The following is a 19,976-nucleotide window of genomic DNA, read 5'->3' on the forward strand; positions in this document are numbered from 1 at the left end:
GCTTTTGAGCCCTTAAACGTTTAAATAATTTAGTTTTAAAGATCTATAACTGCATCTTTCAAAAACAATGACAACAACAACAACAAAAAAAGCCCTTTTCACAGCAACTTTAGATTGCTCCCAGCATTGGCCAGGAAACCTGTCCTCTTAAGAGCAGTTCTGAAGAGGACTTTGATGATCGGGGCTTTGATAAGTTTGGTGCCAACGAGTTTGCAAGGAGGAAATCTCCATAAATGGCAAAATAGACATCTGTCCTGTGAAACAATCAAATACACAAACCGAATGCATTGTGGTACTGAAGTGTGCTGTTTCGGTGCTAAAGGGTGAGTTTGTTTAGTCTTGTTTAGCTGGCTAGCAAAGCAGGAAGCTGAAGGTTCGGTGCATCTCAGCAGATTACCATGGTGACGTTCGGAAATGATTCATATACAGTATCGTAGTATAGACGGGTGAAATTATGCACTTATTGTACGTTGCTTTGGGTAAAAGTGTCTGGCAAATAAAAAGTAATGCAATTAATGTTATTATTACTATTGTTATTATTATTCTATCCATCCATTATCTATACCTGCTTATCCTGGTCAGGGTGTGTAGGGGGGGAGGAGTGCTGGAGCCTATCCTAGCGTGCATTGGGTGAGAGGCAGGAATACACCCTGAACAGGCTGCCAATTTATCACTGGTGCAACACACCCTTCACTGCTATAATGCATATGAGGTAATATCTTTTTTTTTCAGCAGGACTGCGGTGTGTGTATCACGACTTCGTAGCTCTGGGCCAGACTAATAAATTGTTAAACTTAAAGAAATGAGAAATTGCAGGAGCCCAGCTGTGGACAGGTGGGGTGTGTTCTGTTTAAGTCCGCCTGTCTGTGGCTGGCAGGTGAGAAAGGTCAGCCCTCTCTGCGTGAAACAGTCCGTGTTTTTAAATGTGTGGCTTTCACCCTGCAGTCAGACGTGTAACACGCTGCGCCTGTGTTTGATTGGAGGACTCAGAGTAAATCTGCGTGGAGCGCGTTCGCAGCGGGGCGGGTTCTTCGGTCCCTAGGACTCTGGTCCAGTGCCAGCGGGTTACGACCATCTGCTTCGGGAACACTGCTCTCCATGGTGTCGGAGCGCTGCTCTCCATGGTGTCGGAGCGCTGCTCTCCGTGGTGTCGGAACGCTGCTCTCCGTGGTGTCAGAGCGCCCAGTTCCTGCATGGCGAGGTCAGTGCTTCTACGCTCTGGAGAGAGAAACAGATCTTCACCTGAGAGTGAGACTGCATGGTACCTGGACAACTTCACCTGAGAGTGAGTGAGACTGCGTGGTACCTGGACACTTCACCTGAGACTGAGACTGCGTGGTACCTGGACACTTCACCTGAGAGTGAGACTGCGTGGTACCTGGACACTTCACCTGAGAGTGAGACTGCGTGGTACCTGGACAGGCCTAAACGGTCCTGTTTTAATAAACATATCTGGCGGGATTTAGGGCTCCTCACCGCAGTATTTCCTGCATCAAAGCGGTAAATTCAGTCTTCCTTTAAATTGAGAGGGAGACTGAGCGGTAAGAATGGAGACGGGCTTTTCTCATCCCTCATATATTAGTATTTAATCAAATGCACATTTCCTCTAAATCTGGGGGAATGGCTGAATCGCCAGGGTTTTGAAATGTTCCTTTTCAGTTTGTTTTCTTTTCATCCATTCTATTTTGTCTTTTGACTTTTTCCAAATCCCTTTTTTTCCCCCTTGTGCGCACGAGCATGAGAACCGTTTTCTGAAGATTGGGGGGGGGGCAGGAATATTAGGGAGAGGTAGAGGTCTGTCATTTGAAACCATTTTACTTGGCTTTCATTAGACTCTGTGATTTAAACTGATTTTTTTTCATAATCCACGCAAGGTTTTTGGCATTAAAGCCATAATGCAATGTATGAATAGATATTCAAAGGGCTTTGTGACATCTATATAATAATCTGACAGTTTTAAAAACTTTACTTTTTCTTTCCTATTGCTTGCAGAGTGATGCTGCCGCAGGTCTGGTAGTATTTCCTGTGCCCACATCCTCCATGGTCTCAGTCGCTTTGTCTAAATATTAAAGAAACGGGGAAACAGAAATTTGTTTTTATATGAAAACAGCCAGTTCACGTCTGAGGCGGTGTGTCTGAGGCCCTGTGTCTGAGGCCCTGTGTCTGAGGCCGTGCGTCTGTGTGTCTGAGGCCGTGTCTGAGGTTGTGTGTCTGAGGCCGTGTATCTGAGGCCGTGTGTCTGAGGCCCTGTGTCTGAGGCCCTGTGTCTGAGGCCGTGTGTCTGAGGCCCTGTGTCTGAGGCCTGTGTCTGTGTGTCTGAGGCCGTGTGTCTGAGGCCCTGTGTCTGAGGCCGTGCGTCTGTGTGTCTGAGCCGTGTTAGGTTGTGTCTGAGGCCGTGTATCTGAGGCCGTGTGTCTGAGGCCCTGTGTCTGAGGCCCTGTGTCTGAGGCCGTGTGTCTGAGGCCCTGTGTCTGAGGCCCTGTGTCTGAGGCCCTGTGTCTGAGGCCGTGCGTCTGTGTGTCTGAGGCCGTGTGTCTGAGGCCGTGTGTCTGAGGCCCTGTGTCTGAGGCCCTGTGTCTGAGGCCAAGTCGTAGGGCCCGTCTGAGGCCCCAGATGTGAACACGTTGCGCTGAACACGCGTTATCGGTGATGGTTATGATGTCGGCTGTCAGCTGGGCTTATTTGTGTGAGTGCACCGAGCCGCCCGAGGCCCTGGGGCGGGGCTGGGGAACGGCGCGGGGTCAGCAGGGAGTTCTGGGAAAAAAAGGCATGCACCAGTTATGTGAAAGAAAGTGACACAGGAAGTGTGTGCATATGGCTCAGATTTACTGCGGCCTCGGCTTCCTGTTCAGATCTCATTATGTCTGCGTCTCTGAGCGTCTGTGTGACGGAGCTGCACAGTCTGGGCTCGGGGGGGGGGGTCGGGGGCAGAGCCGGGCGTGTGTGAGGGAGATGGGCTGATGTGGGGGGGGTGGGGGGCACTGGCCTGCTTTCTGGGAGAAGCATTATGAACCTGCCTTAAATAAGCTCCCTGTGTCTTACTGAGACCACGTCTAATTTCACAGCAGCACATTGAGTGTGTGTAATACAGATATGCATTTTTATTCATTATTTTTATCCTATTGTTTTAGCATTCATTAGTCTTTATTGCATTGCTGTGCTTTCCTCCCGTTGTTTTTGGGGGAAAAAAAAAGTACCACTGCTGGTGAAATGACAGAAGTACTGTAAGCATGCTCTAGTGCAGTTCTGTGAGATTTTTAGTTTTGGCTCTACTGACATCTCTATCTGACTGAAAGCTTAGTTATGGCTGTACTGTGACATCACCATCTGATATAAAGCATTTAGGTTCTGGCTGTACTGTGACATCACCATCTGATTGAATGCTTCTTATTTATAGTTCTACTGTGACATCACGGTCTGTTTGGAAGCTTTTAGGTTCTGTCAGTTCTGTGACATCATTGTTTGATTAAAAGCTTCATTGTTCTGGCTGTGATTGGTTGCCATCAGTGACATATGAACTGTGGGCCCTTCTGATTTGCATGGCCATTTACCCTCAGGACCTGTGGTCAGGAATGGGCGGGGCAGGGCAGCGACCTTATGCTGCCTGTCAATCATGCTCCCCAGCGTGTTATGAGAGCTGGCTGTGTGGCTGAACCCCCTTTCCTACCTCCTCTGAGGTGTCCCATGCACTATTGGGGTGGGGGTGTGGGGGGGACCCTCATACAGGAATAATCTAATTAAGTCTCCTTTGGTTCACATTGCACCCCATAACCCCCACCTCCCTTCACTCAGTTACTAATAGAATAAATGTGTTTTGTGGTTAAATCATATTATGTTGACTAAAGGTCAACAGGTTTTATTTCAAAGTTGCCGTGGAAACATCTATTTCTGGGGTTTTCTGGCACATGAAGGGAGAGTTTAATGGGAATTCTGGATCTCCTGTCGAAGATGCAAACTGCAGTTAAGTTTATGTATATAGTAGTAAAAGTTTGAGTCATTCATTTGGTGCCTTTTCCCAAAGATGTACACTTACTGGTCTCACAACTACATTGGCATTGTCTTACTTAACTAAATTGATATTGTCTTAGTTAACTAAATTGATATTGTCTTACTTAACTAAATTGGTAGATCTATTGTTCCTGTCTCCCTGCAGCTGTAGTTGATGATAATGTCTACATTTTTAAAAAGAGGGAGGGAAAAATGCTTTAATTATGCTATTAAAGTGTAATTTCAGAAACTCTGTCTTTAGTGTAATGAAGCCCATGGGTTTGTGTGTGTGGGTGTGTGGGGTGTGTGTGGGTGTGTGTGTGTGGGTGCATGTGCGCGTGTGTGTGTCTGGGATGGGGGGCAGGGGCGGGGGGGGGGGGGGGGGGGGGGGACATGTCTGCTCCTCTCCTCACTTCTGCTCTTCTCACTTTACTTCATTTTATTATTTCTTTTAGGATCTGCGCTCCCCCGTCCCAGGCTGGGGGCGGTGCTCCTTCCTCTCCCCCTGTGCCTAATCGTGTTGCAAACGATCCCTAAACTGGCTTTTGATTGTGTTTCCCATTTGCCGATCATCGCTGAATAAGTGAGATGGGGTCAGAGCGCCTCATTGGCTACGTAATCCCCCCCATGGAAGCCCCCCCCCCACGCTCAGGACGCTTTCTAAATTAATTCTGTTTTTTTTTTGCTGCTGTAATGGACTCCAAGTGAAGTGAGATGGTCCTTCCCCCAGTGCATGCTGGGTGATTCAGTGGGGCGATGGTATATCCTTTTTTTAAACATGTCACATGCAGAGTACTTAAGGAGTTGTGGCATGGGGAGAGTTTAGTGTGTTTGTTGAGCACTAAACTTGAGGAAACGGTAGAACTGATGATTGCATATCTCTTCAAATGCTGCAATAAATACTGAAAGTATAAAATACAGTTTTCTTGTGAAGTGATCTTTATTTTTCTTTACATGAAATTAGCAATCCTGTGTGTTGGTTTTATTTGTACAGATATTCTGCATAGACTTTTAAAGCCCGTTTTGTTACTTTGATTCAGTTAGAGCTGTTAGACATGACTCCCCGTTACAGTCTGTGGTGCACCGAGCTCTTAGTCTGAGAGGAGAACACATCCAGTGCTCTGTGAAATGCAGCCATGAACGGCCACAGCGAGAGGAAGTCCGAGGTCTGAGCGCCGTCTGTGTCTTCCCCAGTACTGGTGTGTGATGAGCAGTCCGTTCTTCATCATGCCCGTTGTCGTCGTCACCCTCAGTTTTTGAGTTGAAGTTGAGATTTGTGTGCATGCACTCGCACTTCCTGCCCTGTGACTGCATCACAGAATCCCGGGTAGGGCGTTCTAGAATCAGGTGCACATTAATCTGTGATGTCACAGTAGTGTGGAGTCACATGACTATATGCTAATTTATCATGAAAGAAAAAAAATGTAGGAGTGACTTTCATATAGCTTCATGTATTAATGGAATTAAAATTGATTAGTTCACTACTGTCATAACTACTACTAGTTGTAATGATGATGCTAATTATAATAGTAATAACACTCATAATTTAATCCTCATGAAGGAAAAAACATTGCAACACTGAATGTTTCTGCTTAACTTTACAGCTCAGAGGAAGTTTAATCTGTGTGATAAAATATGAGCAGAGGTAGAATTGCACAGAGAAGCCGGAACAAACATCCTCAGTTGCTGTCTAATTCATCAGATGCTGCAAAGTAATATCTGTATAATTTGGGGGTGTTTGGCGGGGGGCGGGTGTTCTCTAATGCAGTTTTGGGCTGAGTTATGGCGGCCGCGTGGCGCTGGAACACGCGTGTGCGGTGGTGGTCCGTGGCACAGGTGCTCCACGCTCCCCGTGTCGCTGAGCCCAGGGGCCACAGCCTGCATTAGGGGCTGCTGATTGGATAATGAAGGCACAATGACAAATCCCTGTTGTGTGCAATAAAGGCCTCTCACCCCCTCTTTAATATGGGAGCGCGCTGTAATGACGTTTGGACATCCCCTCCCGTTACCTAGCGCCCCGTCTGCGCCCGCGACCCAACCGTGCAATCACCTCCGAGAGACAGGTCAGGTGGTTCTCATTACCGCGGCAACAGACCCAGGAATCTAATATTTCCCCCCCGTCCCTCCCCGGACCCAATAAGGTGCGGATTGTGTAAGCTCGCCATCACCGCCTGGGCGGCTTGACTCAATTAGCGCTAATTCCAGCGATGTCATGATGTATCGCGATCCTCCCACTCTGCGGCGAGGGGGGGGGGAATCCCCATAATTCAGCCTAAATGAGGGTGTCGGCGAGGCTGCGGCATTAATTGGATGTCCATATTAAATGGGAAACGAGGGGGACAGAGAGGGAAGGTGGATGAGTGACTCTCTCGGCTGCGATTGACCTATGAGGGAAGAGGCTGCCCTTTTCCCAGCGCGCGCTCTCTCACCGCTTTCTCTAGCGCCCGTCAGCGTGATTGATTTTTAAAAATTCATTTGCTGACCTTTCACCCCCGAGCAGATTAAACAATTTCACTGAACAGTGCCATTAAGCAGGCCTCCCTGCCATTTTATGGTGATTTCTGGAGAAGGCCAGGGAGATTAGATTTTAAGCTAACAGATTTATTGCGCTGCTACAACACATTGTGAAAAGATTACATGCCCTGGGGGGGGGGGCCTTTGGGGCGGGCGCTGGGGGAGGGGTAAATGGAAAGTTTAAAACGGAAAGTCCACTTTTTTAAACCGTTTTTCAGCAGAACTCTGATGTGAAATGACAAGCAGCCATAACACAACTCCGAGTGTAAATATCTGCAATGTCACTGTGTGTGTGTGTGTGTGTGTGTGTGTGCGCTTATGATCGCATAAACTTTGAACAGACATGGAGGTTTTTCAACAAATTGCTTTCCTGTCTGTTAAAAGAAGCCAGAGTAACAGAAGAAACTCTTTAGCTCCAGTCATCTGTAACACAGTTCAGTCTCATGTATGCATGAATGGTGTTTCCCAGCATGCATCAGTTCCCTCTGTGCCAGTGTGATTGGTGGAGAGGAGGACACTGAAGGAGTGAGAAGCTCTCGTCCGCGGTGTTTTCCCCGTCTGGCCCAGTGGTCCTGTGACCTGTTCATCCTTTTCATAGATCCCAGAGTCAGGCTGAAGATTTTCTTAACTAATGTACTATATATCTATCTACAGGGAGAGGGAGAGAGAGGGAGAGGAAGAAGAGTGTGAGACACTCAGAGGGAGGGGGAGAAAGGGGGTGAGCGAAAGGGAGGGGGTTTGGAGGTGTGAGGTTTTTTTGGGGGGGTGGGGGAGGGGGTGTAGATACAGGTCTCAGACAGATCTGGGGGCTGACCCCCTACAGCTCATCCTTCAGCTCATCTCTCCAAATCTGCTGTGTCAGTGTTGAGCTGTGCGTGCATATATACAGAATCTGCGTTGGGTGCGTAGAAGAGGTCTTGTCCTCTCCTCTCCTCTTCTCTCCTCTCCTCTCCCCTCCTCCCTGGTAATGAGGTTAAGGAAGAGCATCTGAAGAATCCAAACCATGTGGAGGGGAGTGGGGGAGGAGGGGGGGCAGGCAGGTGGTTTGGTTTACAAAAAAAGGACTTTCTTTTTTTTTCTTCTACATGTTTAGCTATACGTTGCCGGAGCTTGCCAGAATTCAGCGGCCTAAGGACATGTATCTGTAGTAAATTAATTTACATTTTGACGATTTTCTTAAGATCCAAGCTTCCTGTGGCGGGTTCGAGATCAAAGGGAGTCATTCTGTCTGATGTTTGCTTTGAGTTTTAATGTGTGCTGACTTAGCTGGGCGTGAGAGGCCTCTGCGGGACGTCCGCCTGCCCCCCCCCCCCTCTCCTTCACGGCGGCTTCTCTGTCTGACGCTCAGCTGATTGCTGCTCTGTGATAAATAATAAATACCGCCGTCCTTCTGGGGGAAAAAAATCATCTTTTTTTGTCTATGTTGTGGTGAAACTAGCAAACCAAACTGAGTGGGATTGTGAGTTTGGATTCAGAGAAAACCAAAACCAAACGAGGGGACGTCATCGCGGTGAGCTCCCCCCCCCCCCCCCCCCCCCACCTCCATCCTTACTCACGCACAGTACCCTGGGCCTCATGCGCATTCTCAGAGCGGTTTGGGACGACCCCACTCTGTACCCCCCCACAGTCCCAAACGGTCTCCGCTTTTGCCTTTTCTGAAAAAGAGCAGTTTTTTGGAGTTGAGAGAAAGCAGAAGCTGCGTGTACTTTGAGCTGAACGGGTCTGGAGCCGAGCCCTCAGTCTGCGTGTGAACGACAGGAAGTGGTGTGACAGGAAGGAGACGCGCTATAACTGCGGAGCGCAGTCAGCATGCCCGCTTCAAAACTGGGGAACTGGAGTCTGTTACCACGGTGAATGGGAGTTTGGAACCGGAATTTGGAACCTGCACGGAATCGGTTGGTTGCCAGGACACCAGGGACACAGACTGAGCTGAACCAGATGGAGAGAATGCTGTCCTCCTGTCCACAGAAACTAACCACAGGGCTGTCTGACACTCTGATGGCTAGAAGACCCCAGGGCTGTGTTGGGGCAGTTTGTCAGTGTTGAGCTGGCTGTGTTGGGGCAGTTTGTCAGTGTTGAGCTGGCTGTGTTGGGGCAGTTTGTCAGTGTTGAGCGGGCTGTGTGTAGGAGGGGGTGTGTGTGTGTGTGTGTAGGGGTGGTGTGTGCGTGTGTGTAGGGGAGTGTGTGTGTGTGTGTGTGTAGGGGTGGTGTGTGGGTGGAGTGGGATGGGGTGGTGTGTGTGTGTGTGTGTGTGTGTGTGTGTGTGTGTGTGGGGGTGGTGTGTGTGTGTGTGTGTAGGGGTGGTGTGTGGGTGGAGTGGGATGTGGTGGTGTGTGTGTGTGTAGGGGAGTGTGTGTGTGTGTGTGTGTGTGTGTGTGTGTGTGTGTGTGCACGTGTGTGTGTGGGGAATGGGGTGGTGCTGGATGGTATATTGCTGGTGTCAGTGGCTTCCTGGCTTGAGTAGTTCCGTTTCTGATTGTGACTGACATGCAGCAGGGCTGGTGTCTATCAGGAGGAGGGAGAGAGTAAATCAGGAGGAAGGAGAGAGTAAATCAGGAGGAGGGAGAGAGTAAATCTGATTACATTTCTCTGTCAGGTCTGTTCATTAATCCTGTTTCTGCAAACCCTGCACTGCAAATCCATCTCTGTCTGTCCCACACCCTGAGCTACAGCCCTCCAGTCATTCATTCATCTTCTTCTTTCTGTCGAGCAAATGAATAGCAAATTACACAAAACAGTCAAAATGCTCTGTGTGTATTTTCCTGATGTAACAGTGGGAATGGGAAAGCTGTACAGAGATATTGGTTTGAGAAAGGATTGAGGATTGGCTGATTGGTTTGAGAGAGGATTGAGGATTGGCTGATTGGTTTGAGAGGGGATTGAGGATTGGCTGATTGGTGTGAGAGGATTGATGATTGGCTGATTGGTTTGAGAGAGGATTGATGATTGGCTGATTGGTTTGAGCTGGGATTGATGATTGGCTGATTGGTTTGAGAGGGGTCATCAAGTACTATTCCACACCAAGGTGAACTGCAAAATAAGGAGATTCATTTGCTAGCTAGCTGTAAGTTCAAAGAAGGTGACCAATTAGTCTCTCTCACACACACATGCTCTCTCTCTCTCTCTATCTCTCTCTCGTGAATGTGTAGTTCTCATTAAACAGGAGAACTGGGCTTCAGTTCTTGAAAGGAGAACGTACTGCCGCAGCATCAGAGCTGTGATCGTGTTTGTTTAGTTTTTCGTTTCTGTGGTGCAGACTTCACCGAGCCTTGTTCTGAGAGGGGATCCTGAATCCCCCCCCCTGTCCCACGCGTCAGATTCCACCTGTTCCGCTTTCAAAGCTGAGAGCTCCTCCCCATCAGGTGGCGGCTGAGAAGCTGCTGCAGACTGCTGGCAGGACTGAGGGCCTCCTGCAGCATGTCATGTCTTTTCACTCTTAAAAAAATAAATGATCTGTTTTTACAGCTTCAGAAATCAAACTTTCCTCATTTACGATGTCCTAGAACAGGGAAAGTGTTTTTTTCCTGTATTTGATGACTGGACGTGCTGGCAGTAAGATGCCATTTAATTGGTCCCTTCAGCCCTTTAAAGAATTTGACCCCAATTACAGCACACAAAACTGGGGTCTGGTGAAATGGTTTTGTAGAGATTTTACAGTGCTCTGCTGAGCAACGTTTGAACCACTCCAATGGATCTGGAGCAGTTCGACATTTAGTTGAATGCGTACGCTGTCAGATAAAGAAACGCACATTTGCAAAGGCCCCATAAATACATGAAATGCTACCGTAACAGGTGTACGTGTATTCATTATTCACCATGATTGTGGCTTCTGCCGTTCAGTGTCTCCTGTGCTTTCTCAGAAAGAGCTTGGCTGTTAGGCAGTAACTTCACTGTACAAATAGCTGCACTATACATGTGTATATCTGTTTGCATGTAGAACATTATCTGCCAAAATATGGACTGACCCTCCTGCTGGGTAACTGCCCTGTCCCGCCCCCTGTCCCGCCCCCTGACCCGCCCCTCAGGCTCTCCCCAGTGAAGGGGTGTGTAAGCACCGCTGTGATTCGCTGTGAGTGAATTTGCATATAATGAGGCGGGGCTTGAGGAAGGCATGTTGCCGTGGCACCTGTCCCGGTGATGAATGAGCTGCCTAGAGAGAGAGGGATGCTTTCTTTGTCTTTGACCACGGAAACGCATCAGCATTTTAATTTAGCGTCCCCTGCACACGCTGGGCCCCCCCGTGCCCCCACCCCCCACCCCCCAGCTCAGGGGGACCGGTGCTAAGTGGGAGTGACTGAATGTGATGGCTGCAGGTGACAGCAGGACTCTGCGCCGTTTCATATGTCTGTGCGCCACCGCTAATCGCATCGCCCGATGAATTCATGTCACCGAGCCGATCCTCCTACACGAGAACCCGCCTCTGCTGCCGCCTGGCACAGTCAAACACAGGCCCTGATCCCAGGACAGGTACAGCACAGTCAAACACAGGCCCTGATCCCAGGACAGTCAAACACAGGCCCTATTCCCAGGGTGGGTATAGCACAGTCAAACACGGGCCCTGGTCCCTGCACAGTCAAACACAGGCCCTGGTCCCTGCGCAGGTATGCAGGCATGGCTTGGTCATTAACGTTAGTCTTGTGTGCAGTAAGGGGTGGTTTTATCATTCTCAGCCTGACAGAGAGCCTTCCTGTCCCTCCAAAAACAAATAAAAAATGTTGTATCCGGTGCTGTTTCCTATTAGTAGATTACATTGGGTTATGTATATAACCCCCCCAAAGCCCTGTTCCTCCAAGGCAGCCCCTCCCCCAAAGCCCTGTTTCTCCCAGCCCCACCCCCCGTCCTCTCTCTATGCAGATTGCATGCAGGGCAGGCTGGGGCCTGTTGTTCCGAGCGGCTGCAGCAGTTATTGCTGCTAATCTTATTTCCCAAAGTCGCCCCAGGGGCTGAGAAAGAGGCTTCCTAACATCCCCCTCAGACGGGCAAGCCTACGGAGGCCACTGCCCCTGTTAACTGGCGCTCTCTCTCTCTCTTTCTCTCTCTCATCTTCCTTCTCTCTCTCCCCTATCTCTCATCTCTTCTTTCTCTCCCATCCCTTCCTTCTCTCTCCTCTCTCCCCTTTCTCTCCTCTCTCTCTCATCCCTTCCTTCTCTCTCTTCTCTCTCCCCTCTCTCATCCCTTCCTTCTCTCCTCTCTCTCTCTCTCTCTTTCTATCACTCCCTCTTTCTCTTTCCTCCCCAACAGCCCTCTGTCACTTCCTGAGAACAGAATAAAAGCCAAAGGGTCATAATGAAAATGAAAGCGGGTCAGGTTCTGAGGAGCAGAAGGGTTGTAATGAAATGAGTGGGTCAGGTTCTGAGGAGCAGAAGGGTCATAATGAAATGAGAGCGGGTCAGGTTCTGAGGAGCAGAAGGGTCATAATGAAATGAGACTGGGTCAGGTTCTGAGGAGCAGAAGGGTCATAATGAAATGAAAGCGGGTCAGGTTCTGAGGAGCAGAAGGGTTGTAATGAAATGAGTGGGTCAGGTTCTGAGGAGCAGAAGGGTCATAATGAAATGAGAGCGGGTCAGGTTCTGAGGAGCAGAAGGGTCATAATGAAATGAGACTGGGTCAGGTTCTGAGGAGCAGAAGGGTTGTAATGAAATGAGAGTGGGTCAGGTTCTGAGGAGTAGAAGGAGGCGTCTGTCAGCTGTCAGAATGCATCTGATTGGCTGAAACACAGGCAGCTTTAGTCAGCCGCATCTCATTATATAAAAGCCTTCTGGGTGTCTCAGATCTGCTCTTCTGTGCATTCTTTTTCTTGTTTCCTTTTCTGGAACATGTCCATTGTGGAAAGAATATTTGGTATTTAAAAAAGTGTTTCTCATTCTATTGCTCCTGATCAGTATTTTGAAACTATACATGGCTTTTGTTGCTTGCCAGGCCGCCATTGTAAATAAGAATTTGTTCTTAATGACTTGCCTGGTGAAATAAAGGTGAAATAAAAATAAAATAAATAAAACTACCAAGAGAGGGAGAGGGAAAGAGAGAGAGTAGTTCATATTGAGAGGTATAGAGTGTAGTCAGTCAGCAGCTGCTGTTTAAATGTGTCAGAGTGATGCCACCTAGTGACACGTCCCCCCTCCACACTGCCCCCCCCACGCTGCCGCTCTGCCCCCCACCCCCTCCCGCTGCCACTCTGCCCCCCACCCTACACTGCTGCTCTGCCCCCCCCCACGCTGCTGCCCTGCCCCCCCCACGCTGCTGCTCTGCCCCCCAACGCTGCTGCTCTGCCCCCCCCCACACTGCTGCTCTGCCCCCCCCCCCCCCACGCTGCTGCTCTGCCCCCCCCCACGCTGCCTGCTCTGCCCCCCCCCCACGCTGCTGCCTGCCCCCCCCCCCACACGCTGCTGCTCTGCCCCCCCCCCCCCACGCTGCGCTGCCCCCACCCCCCCCCCACACTGCTGCTCTGCCCCCCCCCCTCCACGCTGCTGCTCTGCCCCCCCACTCTGCCCCCACCCCCTCCACACTGCGCTCTGCCCCCCCCCACCCCCTGCTGCCCACCCCCCCCTACACTGCACTCTGCCCCACACCCCCTCCACGCTGCTGCTCTGCCCCCCCCCACTCTGCCCCCACCCCCCTCCACACTGCTGCTCTGCCCCCACCCCACTCTGCCCCACCCCCACATTTCTGTTTGCCCCCAACACTGTTCTGGTTCTGCTCAAAGTGCAGCGTCCGGCACAAATGCTTTTTAAAAAAAAGAAGGGATAGCCTCCTCTCCTCTTTCTCCTCCTCTCTTTTTCATCATCTCTTCAGGAACCCTGAGAGGATCTCTGCATGTGCCCCCCCCCCTTTTCTTTTTTCTCTTTTCTTTGTGATCCTTCTGGGCTCCTTGTTTTTAAATGTATCCTGTTTCATCTTGTTTCTTTTTTCTCTTGTTTTCCTTCATTACTGTATTGAAAATAAAGATCTGAGCAGGTCTAAACCAATTCCCTGTTTTTGGGGAATGTTTTGAATTTTGATGTTTGCAAAAATCACAAGCCCTAAGGATCGGAAATGTGTGTGTGTGTGTGTGTGTGCACGTGTGTGTGTGTGTCTGCATATGTGTGTACAGACTCGGGGTTCACACTGCGTGTGTGCGTGTGTGTGTGTGTGTGTGTGTGTGTGTGACCGTGTGTGTCCGTGTGTGTGTGTCCGTGTGTGTGTGACCGTGTGTGTCCGTGTGTGTGTGACGTGTAGTGTGTTGTGAGAGAGTGTGTGTGTGTGTGTGTGTGTGTGTGTGTGTGTGTGTGTGAGAGAGAGAGTGTGTGTGTGTGTGTGTGTGTGAGTGTGTGAGTGTGAGAGTGTGTGGGTCTTCTGTTAATCAGTCTCTCTCTCTTAGCAGCAGGGTGCAGTAGAACTCTGAGTGTGAGCAGCTCTCCCACCCACACTGCTTCAGAGAAAAACACACTCACACACACTCACTTACTCACACACGCACACACACACACACACACACTCACTCACTCACACACACACACACTCACTCACTCACTCACTCACTCACACACGCACGCGCACACACTCACACACTCACTCTCGCTCGCACGCACGCACACACTCACTCACTCAGCTTTTTTTTCTTTTTGCAAATTTAGGTGCGGTCTTTCAATATTGATAGTTCAAAGTCACATGACATTTGCCAGTTATGTTCTAATCATGTTCCTTGGTGCTTGATAGACACAGCTTGGGAATCAGATATTTATTTAGAATTAGTTCTACGGAACAAAATGGAAGCCAAAGACGGATAACGTGTAGCACAGGAGCACAGGCACAGGGGATAGCTGTGTCAGACTGCAGGGAAGACTGCGCGTCCATGAGGGACTGCAGTCACTGTGTGAGCTGCACAGCATGTGGGTCACTGGAACTGTGATTAACTCTCAGTCCCAGACTACTTTAAAAATACACTTTGTCCATAGATTTCAGTCACAGGGTCTCAGCATACGAGCTCTTAACATGAACTCTCAACATAAACTGAACTCTTAGCGTGAACTCTCCAGGTGAACTCTCCAGGTGAACTGCTGTTTTTGGTACTTGGCCCAGACGGTTTGTTTATGGGATGAGGAGGACAGCCTGTTGCTGTTAGATTGAACCTTCCCTTTGCGTTTGCGTTCTGATGTCTGCTCTCCGCTGCAGTTCGGTATCCAGACTGCTGAGTGTGTGCATCCCTTAACTGCTGCTCGGTTATTTAAAAACAGGAAACCGCTGCAGTTGCTTCCGTTCAGATGATGAAGGTGTGTGGCCTCATAGACATCCCACTGCTGTTTTCAGATTTAGTACATTTTAGTATAAAATGGATTCTAAAAAACTGACTCTGTAGAGCTGAATAAACTCTGTTTGTATTGTTTACATTTCAGCAGCAGAAGGTGGTAATTGTGAAAGGTTTCTTTTTTCAGATTCTGTTAGAAAAAGTTCTATTAACTAGATTTTAGTTTATAAGCAGAAACACGTGTACACACAGGCACAGACGCGCGCACACACACACACAGATACACACACACAGGCACACACAGATACACACACACAGGCACACACAGATACACACACACACACACAGGCACACACAGATACACACACACACACAGGCACACACAGATACACACACACACACAGGCACAGACGCGCGCACACACAGATACACACACACACAGGCACAGACGCGCGCACACACAGATACACACACACAAACACAGGCACACACAGACACACACACACACACAGGCACAGACGCGCGCACACACACAGATACACACACACACACACACACACAGGCACACACAGATACACACACACACACACACACAAACACACACACACATGAGTTATCCCGTGCATTATCTGACCTATAAGGCTAAGTCCTCTGAGAAGTCCTCCCAGTGCTGTCTGAAGTCTGTACTTGTACGATTATGGCATGTTGGCCCTGTAGTAGCTCATCCACGGTACCCTGCTTATATGCGTCTGAAGTTACTGTCAGTTATAAAATAAAAAGTTGAATGAGGGTGAGCCTGGGTCTGCTGCAGGAATCTGCCAGTGTGATCCGGTGCCGTCGAACGTCAGTATTCCCTGGAATCATCCCGATATCCGGTATTAGTGCCAACATTCCAGGCCATCATTCCTGTAGCCTTCCTGTGATGCACAGAGCCAGCGATGCACAGAGCCAGTTTTGCTGAAGGAAAGAGGCTTTAAAGGGTTTTACCTGTAATCAGCACGAGCCATAATTACTGACGGATGGAGCACGCACCGAGGATTTTCTTTAATTAAACGTAAACATGAATTAACGTTTGCAGCGTGCTCATACTTTGCGGTAATTCTGTCATCCGCTAACTGTTGCTCTTTTACACGAGGGGAGAAAACAGGCCTGGCGTCAGGTGTTTGTGTCGATGTTATCTCCCAGTTAAAGGCTTATCTCCCTGATCTTCCTCAGATCTCCTACAGGAGTAACAGGGTCTGCATTAACGCCCGAAAGCGTTCCCTCCTCCTCTTCTCCAGGGTTCCTTCTGCCTGCCCTGTGGCTCGAAAACAAGACGCACACACAGACACACCTTCATTAAAAAAACACTCTTTTGGCTGCTTCTACGAAAAAGTAAAAAGTGTTTGTTTGGGTGAGCTAAGAAATGTTTAACTGAGCCAGTAGCTTGTGTGCTCCACCTTCCCCCTGCTGAACGTTGCTCAGGTTTACATTAACACTGGTCTTTTCCAGGTGAAAAGATCTCATCCATGACACACTTCTGTTAGGTGTTTGCATTAAATAATTATGAGGTTAAACTTGTTGGCCTTCAGGCTGTTGGCTCTGAAAGCCCGAATGGAAATGGCTGCTTTTGACTGGAGTAATACTGTCTATGGAGCAGTGCATTCTGGGGGATGCGCAAGTGTTTTATTGCCTGAAGTGGGCCAAAACAAAAATAATTTTAAATTAGCACCTGACCTACCTGCACACACACACACACGCACACGCAGACACACCACCTGACCTACTGCGCACACATACACACACGCACAGCACCTGAGCGTACTGCAAGCTTGGATGTGTATTTGTTTTTGTGTGAGCATGCGTGCATGCTTGTTTGTGCACGCACACGCACATGTACATGTGTGTTGGGTAGATGTGATTTCAGTGTGAAAAATCCCCCCCACGTGTTTGATAAATTGTGCCTTATGATTTTGGGATTTTCATGAAAGGCCCGTTTTAATAATGCAAGTGAAACAAAGATCAGACAGATGTGCTTGATGGGGAAAAAGGCATGATTTTTTAAAAAAGCTGTATGATTTACAGCAGCATGAATAAAACCGCAGATTTCCCTCTCATAAAGTATGTACACATCCTCTCTGACTGCTGTGCTCACATTAATATTTTGCCTAATATGTATCTCATATGCCTGTTCAATATTTCCTCTGAGAGGCTTGCAGTCGTTCTTTTATTTAGTTTTTTGGGAATGTAATTTTTACGATCCTTGTTCAAACGCGGACGATTATTTTGCATGAATTTGAATTCATGTTGGAAGCATTTGTGACGGTGGCTCTTCTCTAAGAAATGAAAAGAAAAACCAGCGTGGAATGAGGTGGGAGTGATGGAGTGACTTGCTATGCCCCATGTTCTACAGCGTGTGTGTGTATGTATGCGCGCGTGCGTGTGTGTGCGCGCTTGTGTGCGTACTTGTTTGCGTGTGTGTGTGTGTGTGTATGCGTGCGTGCTTGTTTGCATGTGTGTGTGTGTGTGTGTGTGTGTGTGTGTGTGAGAGTCGATATGGCTGTATGGAGACTGCAGCAGCTGCAGGGCTCAGCAGGGACACTGTGCCGGCAGATGTCTATGCAGCCCAGCTGTTCAGTGCCTGCTCTTCTCAGAGTGGACACTGCCTATATCTGCGCTAACCAAACGCACCTCTTACCGCTAACCAAACGCACCTCTTACCGCTAACCAAACGCACCTCTTACTGCTAACCAAACGCACCTCTCACCGCTAACCAAACGCACCTCTCACCGCTAACCAAACGCACCTCTCACCGCTAACCAAACGCACCTCTCACCGCTAACCAAACGCACCTCTCACCGCTAACCAAACGCACCTCTCACCGCTAACCAAACGCACCTCTCACCGCTAACCAAACGCACCTCTCACCGCTAACCAAACGCACCTCTCACCGCTAACCAAACGCACCTCTTACCGCTAACCAAAAGCACCTCTCATCGCTAACCAAACGCACCTCTCACCGCTAACCAAACGCACCTCTTACCGCTAACCAAAAGCACCTCTTACCGCTAACCAAAAGCACCTCTTACCGCTAATTAAACGCACCTCTTACCGCTAACTAAACGCACCTCTTACCGCTAACCAAACGCACCTCTTACCGCTAACCAAACGCAGTCGGCTGCCTTCCTTCTGTCTTCCTGGAGGAAGAGGCAGAGGAAGTGAGTGATGAGTGTTGCCTCTGCTCTAAGACAGATCAGTGAGGAGCCCGGCTGGCTCGATAAGACGCGGCTAACCGTGCTAACCGTGTAAACCGCTGTGTTAGCCGAGCAGGCGTTTGATGGACAGGTGTTCGGAGCAGTAAAATGGGAGTTTGGCCTGCAGCTAGCGCTGGTCCTCGGGTTGAGTTAATTGGTAGAGTGTGGGCAATCAGTGGCGGCGTTCGGGGGAGCTGAAATCGTACAGTAAACGCCGTGAACATCAAAAACTATCAAACCGTAAACGGGATGCAGGGGCGAGCCAATTGTCGCTGGAGAGATGAGCACTGATAAGGAGAGGGCTTTATTTAGCGTTTATTACTTTATCAGACCCGCTGAAAATGCGCTACACTCGAGCGGCAGTGCTGATGGCATGTTTGGTGATGCTGAGTTGGGACGGGGAATTGTGTGTGAATCATTTTCTGGAAGATTGTGCGTTGGGTTTTGTGGCAGGGTGGTCCTCTGGTCCCTCCATGGGAATAGTGTGAATATATGTAGTAGTGTATAGTGTTTATATATATAGTCTATAGTGTGAGTGTGTATTGTATAGTGTGTGTGTGTATATATATAGTATATAGTGTGTAGTCTATAGTATGTATATATGTAGTGTTTAGTGTGTAGTGTATAGTGTGTATACATGTTGTGTATAGTGTGTTGTGTATAGTATGTAGTGTATAGTGTGTATGGTATATTAATGTGGCGGTGCTGGTCCATGTGGCAGAGTGCACTTGTTATCCATGCCCTGCAGATCTGCATGTTTGTCAGATGGGTCTGAGAGAAACAGGCTGCTAACATCAGATCCTCGTCTTCATCTTCATCTTCATCCTGAGCCAAAACAGATCAGCCAACATGTGCTGGGAAATCCCCCCCCCGCCCCGCCCCCCCGCACAGCGCTCCTGCTGCCACTCCTGCCCACGCCAACGCCCCCACTACTGCTAATGCCAACGCCCATCACAGCCAACACCCATGAGCACCAATGCCCACACTCATAACCAGCTCATTCATGCTCATGCCCACACTCATAACCAGCTCATTCATGCTCATGCCCACACTCATAACCAGCTCATTCATGCTCATGCCCACACTGATAACCAGCTCATTCATGCTCATGCCCACACTGATAACCAGCTCATTCATGCTCATGCCCACACTCATAACCAGCTCATTCATGCTCATGCCCACACTCATAACCAGCTCATTCATGCTCATGCCCACACTCATAACCAGCTCATTCATACTCATGCCCACACTCATAACCAGCTCATTCATGCTCATGCCCACACTCATAACCAGCTCATTCATACTCATGCCCACACTCATAACCAGCTCATTCATACTCATGCCCACACTCATAACCAGCTCATTCATACTCATGCCCACACTCATAACCAGCTCATTCATGCTCATGCCCACACTCATAACCAGCTCATTCATGCTCACACAAGGTGTTTTTATTGTGTTGAACATAATGGGTGTGATATGGGCAGGACACAGCTCGCCCTGGCTCAGTGTGTTACGCTCTTCCTCAGGAGGGGCGGTGCTGACCCTGGATCAGTGGGTTATGCTCTTCCTCAGGAGGGGCGGTGCTGACCCTGGATCAGTGGGTTATGCTCTTCCTCGGGAGGGGCAGTGCTGACCCTGGATCAGTGGGTTATGCTCTTCCTCGGGAGGGGCAGTGCTGACCCTGGATCAGTGGGTTATGCTCTTCCTCGGGAGGGGGGTCAATGGGTTATGCTCTTCCTCAGGAGGGGCAGTGCTGACCTTGGATCAGTGTGTTATGCTCTTCCTCAGGAGGGGCAGTGCTGACCCTGGATCAGTGGGTTATGCTCTTCCTCAGGAGGGGCGGTGCTGACCCTGGATCAGTGTGTTATGCTCTTCCTCAGGAGGGGCGGTGCTGACCCTGGATCAGTGGGTTATGCTCTTCCTCGGGAGGGGCAGTGCTGACCCTGGATCAGTGGGTTATGCTCTTCCTCGGGAGGGGCAGTGCTGACCCTGGATCAGTGGGTTATGCTCTTCCT

The 19,976-nt window shown here is 49.2% G+C and overlaps 1 long non-coding RNA gene across 2 annotated transcripts in view; it reads left to right on the forward strand.

Annotated features, from left to right (window-relative positions):
- Positions 1 to 19,976, forward strand: part of LOC135257775 (uncharacterized) — a 63,644-nt gene that overhangs the window by 28,410 nt on the left and 15,258 nt on the right. Inside the window, exon 3 of one of the 2 annotated variants that reach the window (XR_010330741.1) lies at positions 4,443 to 4,905. The exons of the other annotated variant lie outside the window; for it this stretch is intronic. This is a non-coding gene — a long non-coding RNA (uncharacterized LOC135257775). Of the gene's footprint in view, positions 1 to 4,442; positions 4,906 to 19,976 lie in introns of those variants that run through there. 2 annotated transcript variants of the gene reach the window in all.

This window comes from Anguilla rostrata, chromosome 6 (genome assembly GCF_018555375.3).
Source record: "Anguilla rostrata isolate EN2019 chromosome 6, ASM1855537v3, whole genome shotgun sequence".
Taxonomy (NCBI): Eukaryota; Metazoa; Chordata; class Actinopteri; order Anguilliformes; family Anguillidae; genus Anguilla; species Anguilla rostrata.